The following is a 7254-nucleotide window of genomic DNA, read 5'->3' on the forward strand; positions in this document are numbered from 1 at the left end:
TGGAAATGCCTCCTAGCTAGTCACTTTCTCACCCTGCCCACTACAGACTTAAGAAACTTAGCCACATATAAATGAGATCATATAGCATTTGGCTTTCTCAGTCTGACTTATTTCACTTAGCATAATATCCTTTAGGTCTATCTATGTTTTCGCAAATGGTAACATTTCATTCTTTTTTATGGCTGAGTTATTCTCCATTGTATATATGTACCACATCTTCTTTATCCAGTCATCTATTGATGGGCACTTAAGTTGCTTCCGTATCTTGGCTATTGTAAATAGTGCTGCAATGAACATAGGGGTGCATATATCTTTTAGAATTAGAGTTCTGGATTTCTTCGGCTATTACCCCGAAGTGGAATTGCTGGGTCATAAGGTGATTCTATTTTCAATTTTTTCAGGAATCTCCAAACCATTTTCCACAGCAGCTGCACCAATTTGCAATCCCACCAACAGTGTACAAGGGTTCCCTTTTCTTTGCATCCTTGTCAATACTTGTTGCTGTACACCGGAAGCTAATATAAAATAATATTATATATTCAACTATGACTGAAAAAAAATTTTTTTTAAAAAAAAGAACCTTAGCCAAGCCCCGTGTGTACATGGGCAGGCAGATCACAGGGCCAGCTCTCCAGCATCCAAATGCCAGCTATCACAGGCTTTCCCAAGATTACAACAACCCCATAGGTTTATAACTTTGAGTAATACGGGCCCAGATTTTAGGGGATGAATATGAACCGTTCTACCTGAGACTTCCCAAACTTATAGCTTCTATGGCTGGAAATGCTTTCAAAATTATTGTTATGAAAAATCTCAAACATACAGAAAGAAACAGAGAATAATAGCATGAACGTCCGTATATCCATCCTTTAGATGAGCAATTGTTAACATTTTTCCATATTTGTTTCACTTTTCTTCTAAAGTATTTTAAAAGAAAATTACAGACATTGTGGCATTGCATCCCTAAATACTTTTTTAAACTATAGAAACAATTTCCTATATACCCCGCAATTCCATTTAAAAAAAAAGACTTTTTTAGAGCAGTTTTAGATTCACAGCAAAACTGAGTGGCAAGTAAAGATTTTCCATATACTCTCTGCCGCCACACATTCATAACATCCCCATCAGAGTGGATCATTTCTTACAATTGATGAACACACATTGAAACATCATTATCACTCCAAGCCCATAGTTTACCGTAGAGTTTGCCCTTGGTATTGTACATTCCATGGGCCTTGACAAGTGAATAATGGCATGTATCCACCATTAATAGTATTATGCTTAATAGTTCCACTGCCCCCAAAATCCTGTGTACTCTGCCTATTCATCTAACCTCCTAACCCTTGGCAACCACTGATCCTGTTACTGTCTCCATAGTTTTGCCTTTTCCAGAATGTCATATAGTTGGAATCATACAGTGTAACCTTTTTAGATTAGCTTCTTTCACTTAGTCATATGCATTTAAGTTTCCTCCATGTCTTGTCATGGGTTGATAACTCATTTCTTTTTAGTGCTGAATAATATTCCATTGTCTGGATGGACCACAGTTTATCCATTTACTTACTGAAGGACATCTTGGTTGATTCTAAGTTTTGGCAATTATGAGTAAAGCTGCTATGAACATCCGTATGCAGGGTTTTGTAGATATAAGTTTGCAACTAAATTAGGTAAAAAAATCTCAAAGAGCACGACTGCTGGATTGTTAGAATATCGTTAGTTTTTTAAGAAACTGCTAAACTGTCTTCCAAAGTGGTTGTACCGTTTTGTATCCCCACCAGCAATGACTGCAAGTTCCTGTTACTTGTGAAATCCTTGATAATGTTTGGAGTTGTCAGTTTAGGGTTTTGGACCATTCTAACAGTGTGTGGTGGTATCCTATTTCTTTAATTTGCAATTACCCTAATGACATATAATGTTACTCTTTTCAAATGCTTTCTTGTCATCTGTATATTTTTGGTGAGGTGTCTGTTCAGGTATTTTGCTCATTTTTAAAATAATTTTTTGAAATGTTTGTTTTCTTATTGTTGAGTTTAAGAAGTCTTTGTTTATTTTGGATAACAGTCCTTCATCATATACATCTTTTGCAAGTATTTTCTCCCAGACTGTGGCTTTTCGTCTCATTCTATTGACAGTGTCTTTTGCAAAGCAGAAGTTTTTAATTTTACTAAAGTCCTGCTTATCAATTATTTCTTTCATGGGTTGTGCCTTTGGTGCTGAATTTAAAAAGTCATTGCCATACCCATGGTTATTTAGATTTTTCTCTTGTGTTGTCTTCTAAGAGTTCTATAGTTTTGTATTTTACATTTGGGTCTGTGATCCATTTTGAGTTCACTTTTATGGAGGGTGCAAGATATGTATCTAGATTTATTTTTTTGCATGTGGATGTTCAGTTGTTCCAGTGTCATTTGTTAAAAAAATTATTTTTCCTCTATTGTATTGCCTTTGTTCCTTTGTCAAACGTCTGTTGACTATATTTATGGGGGTCATTTCCAGGTTCTTTATTCTGTTTCGTTGATCTATTTGTCCATTCTTTGGCCAGTACCACACAATTTTGATTACTGTAGCTTTGCAGTAAGTCTTGGAGCCAAGTAGTGTCAGTCCTCTGAAATTGTTGTTCTTCAATACTGTGTTGGCTATTCCTGATCTTTTTGCCTTTCCATATATACTTTAGAATCAGTTTGTTGGTATTGACAAAATAGCTTGCTGGGATTTTTATTGGAATTGCATTGGTTCTATAGATCAAGTTGGAAAAGCCGACATTTTGACAATATTAAAAATTTTAATCCATGGACATGGATATCTCTCCATTTATTTAGTTCTTTGATTTCTTTCATCAGAGTTTTGTAGTTTTCCTCATATAGAGATCTTGTATATATTTTTTTATTTATACCTGAGTATTTCACTTTGGGAGTGCTAATGTAAACAGTGAAGTGCTTTTAATTTCAAATTTTACTAGTTCATTGCTGAGATAAAGAAAAGTGATAGACTTTTGTATAGTAACCTTGTATTCTCCAATTTTGCTATAATAGTTTATTAATTTCAGGAGTTTTTAAATTTATTCTTTCATATTTTTTACATAATAAAACAAAGAATTGTATTTCTTCCTTCCCAATCTGTATACCTTGTATTTCATTTTCTTGTCTTATTGTATTAGGTAGGACTTCTAGTAAAATATTGAAAAGGAGAGGGAGCATCCTTGTTTATGATCTTCACAGGAAAGCTTCCAGTTTCTCACCATTAGATATGATGTTAGCTAGAGGTATTTTGTAAATGTTCTTTATCAAGTTGAGAACGTTTCCCTCTATTTCTTCATAATATCATAATTACACCTAAGAAAATAAACTGGATTTCTGTAATATCATTTATGCTTGGTTTTAAATTTTTTCAACTGTCTTTTTACATTTAGTTTGTTCAGACCAGAATCCAGTTAAAATTGGCCTGCATTTTTTTGTTTTAATTATTATTTTTTAAATTTGGTACGTTATTTGCATTGTGATAAAAACATATTCAGTAGATATTTGATTTTAAAAAAATAACAGCTTAATTGAGATATAATTCACGTACCATAAAATTCACCCTTTACAAATATAAAATTCACTGTGTTTAAAAAAATTACATTAACAGAGTTGTACAACTATCACCACTATCTAATTAAGAACATTTTCATCACCCCAAAAAGAAACTTCATACTCGTTAACAGTCACTCTCCATTCCCCTCTCATTCCAGCTCCTGGCAATCACTAATCTATTTTCTCTGTCTTTATAGATTTCCCTATTCTGAACACTTAATACAAGTGGAATTATATAGCATATGGCCTTTTGTGTCTGGTTTCTTTCACTTTGCATGTTTGCAAGTTTCATTTATGTTGTAGCATGTATCAGTACTTCATTCCTTTTTATGACTGAATAATAGTCCATTGTATGGATAGACCACATTTTATTTATTTACCCATTCATCAGTTGATGGATTGTTTTCACTTTTTAACTCTTATGAACAATGCTGCTATGAACATTTATATTCAAGTTTTTGTGTCGATGTATATTTTTAATTCTTTTGGGTATATACCTAAGACTAGCATTTCTAAGTCATAAGATAACTCTGTGTGTAACATTTGAAATGCCAAATTGTTTTCTAAAGTGACTGTACAGTTTTGTAATTCTTTATTGGAATAAGTATGTACGGTGTATTTAAGAGGCAGTGATTGGTTTCACTGCTCTTTAAATATTTACTAGTGTTGCCAATGTGACTGAAATTCCCCTAATTTTTGGAGCTAAGACATGGAAAACCCCATGTTAAAAATATATTCATCTAGGAGAGATAAAATATGGAGCAATTCCCAGTTAGAATGTGTTTATGAATTTGGCGTAGGTAAATGGAACATTGGTCGGGTGTTTATAGGTACGAATGGCCAGGGAACCTCCGCGTGGTCCAACCTTGCTGAGAAAAGCTGAGATGGAGCAGTCATGAAGAAGGGGGATAGATGTTTGTATATTAACCTTATATCCTGCAACCTTGCTGTTTTCCCTTATTAGTTCTAGGAGGCGGACCAATTTGGAGGAGACTCTTCTAGAAAAAACTGTGCAGGGGTGCATAAGGCACATATAACAATTTTGCCCAAGATTGGTACTCCTTTTTGTGATTCTAAGACTGAAGATAGAGTTAAACATTTATCAAAATAACATCTATCCTTATTTGATTTCACTTTGGGAAAGGGATAAATCGGTAACGTGGTGGTACATGTTTAACAGCTGGCTCTCTGAGATGGGGGCGGGGGTAAAAGCCCTATTGGTAGGATTTGCTGATTTCTATGGTGTAATTACCCTTACCATGCCCAATATCAAGCTACCAATGTGACATCACTGAACATGACCTCGGGAAGAACTATGCGCCATCAGCTTTCTTGAGCCACTAGGAGCTGGCTCCAGCACACCATTGGTTGAAGTGAGGGATAAGCCTACAGATAGGTGTGGCAGCTCATACAAAGTTGGAACTGACTAAACTATGGGGCATGAGAGAAGGAGGCAGAATGAAAGTGAGCCAGTCCAGAGAAAAGTAGCTTGACATAGAACGACTGGTGCCACTGCATGTTTTATAGATTGAATCTTGGTGCTGCTCTGAGCTTCTCTTTTGAGATGCAAACAGCCTTCAGAAACACAGAAACCTGCTCAAAAGGCCAATGCCAAGGTTCTGTTGCATGGTGATAATCATGCAGTCAGCCAGGCCAAACTGCTTCCTGTACCGTGAGGTACTGGATGAGGCTTACCTGGACCGACTTGGACTCTAGGAGGCTGAAATGCAATCAAATAAACAGGCTAAATGGAGGCTTTTCCTTCTCTTTGGTGTGAAACTGCATGGTGTAAGCATATTTTCCATCAAGAATCAGTTGCTTAGAGAAGAAGGATCCAAGCAAATCTGGACCAGGTGTTCACTCCATTAAGCTCCGGAGCCAAGAAAAACCATATTCTGGGCACTGGAAAGAAGAAAAAGGAGAAAGCCAATTAATAATCATCGTTCAAATTGTTTCTGCTCATCCACGGGACTGGGTTTTTCTGGCCCTCTGTGTTCCACTGGACAGTGGAGCCTCATTTCTGCAGAGGATTTTCTGATGATCATGAGGAAAGTCGCCCAGTGGGGAGTTTTAAAAATAGAGGACTTCCTCTATGTAATCAAAGCTTTACCTGCAGCAGTATCTTTAGGAAGTCAATATAGGCCATAGAAATCCAGTTACTTAACCTGGGAGGGGCAAACAGAGGGCCATGGGATGTCACATAACCAGGCTGATGGATTTTTCACAGAATCGACGGGTGTTTTCGGCAGAATTGTCCTAAGTGACTGGTTGCTTGGGCAATGTGCAGACACAGCTTTCTTCTAACACAGTGGGATGCCGATTATCTTTTTCTTTACCTGCTAAACCCTAGGGGAAATAAATCTGTATATTGTAGGAAGGTGCATATATTTCCTTTGTGAGCAAAATGAAATCAGAGGGATAATTTTAATACATTATGAGTGCTGACATCTCTTGATCGGGAGAAAAGAAAGGTTGGTTTTCCTTCCAGAGCAGTCACCAATCTAGCCAATCTATTAAAGAATAATTGACCCAGCAACAATCACTTCCATGAAGTATCTACTAATTACACTGCTCTATAAACAGTCTCTGCATTCAGACATGCCGGTTGCTAAAAATGGATCATTACATCACCAAGGATGTCGTTAGAGTTTCAACTTCTCCCAGATTCAGAAGATCTAACCCTGACAAATGAGGGCTGATGTCTTATTTTCTCTTTCCTGACTGTGCCCTAAACCTCATCTCATCTACCTTGCTTTCCTTCAAGTGCGAGTCCTCCATGGACATTCTTATGTGTTATGAATCTCAAGGCATTTCGGAATACATCACTTCTTTTAAATTATTCACACATTTCTTTTATCTTATTCTGCAAACTCCCAGATGGTGGACAGAAAAGGCACCTTGAATAAAGCCTGATACTGTCCACTCAGGCCTCCATTTTTATCTTTCAAATGAGGGAGTTGGATTATGTGTCAATTAGGATTAGGTTCAGTTGTAACAGAGACCAGGATGACAGTGGCTTAAATTCAACATGGGGTTATTTCTCTCCCACATAGTGAAGCATGACGGTAAAGAGTGCAGGGCTGGTACAGTAACTCCATGATCATGAAGGACCCAGGCGCCTTCTATCTTCTTGCTCTGCCATGCTCCAAACATGACTTCCACCTCTTGGTCTAAGATGACTGCTCTAGATCATGCCCACATTTCTGCCCTCAGCGAAAGGCAGCATGTTTTCTCTCTGAAATGGCACCACCAGAAATCACACTCCACACTTCCCCTTACATGCCACTGGATAGCCACAAGAGAGTCTAGGAAATGGGGTGTGTATTCTGAGAAGCCACTGACCAGCTAACCACTGGGGAAAGGTAGAACAAAGAAAAGGAAAGAGCTATCTGTCTAGACCACAGATTAGACCGGTGGGTTTTAAATCATGTCCTCAATGTCCCAGGGTTTTGGTGTGTTGCACAAGGGTTACTGTGGGTGAGGGTATGTGTGGGTAAATTTGCATAGGATCCCAGAAAACTTCTCAAAATCAGAGCATATGATGGAAGTGCAATTGTCTTAAAACATTTCTGATGGGTGGCAGTGGTCTGAACAGAGAGCCATTGGCAGTTGATGGGTAAGAATTCTCAGAGCCCTAAGGGAAGGGGTGCTTCCAGTGGTGCCCTGAGTTGGTCAAGAGGAAATC

The sequence above is a fragment of the Hipposideros armiger genome, unplaced genomic scaffold, assembly GCF_001890085.2.
Source record: "Hipposideros armiger isolate ML-2016 unplaced genomic scaffold, ASM189008v1 scaffold_18, whole genome shotgun sequence".
Taxonomy (NCBI): Eukaryota; Metazoa; Chordata; class Mammalia; order Chiroptera; family Hipposideridae; genus Hipposideros; species Hipposideros armiger.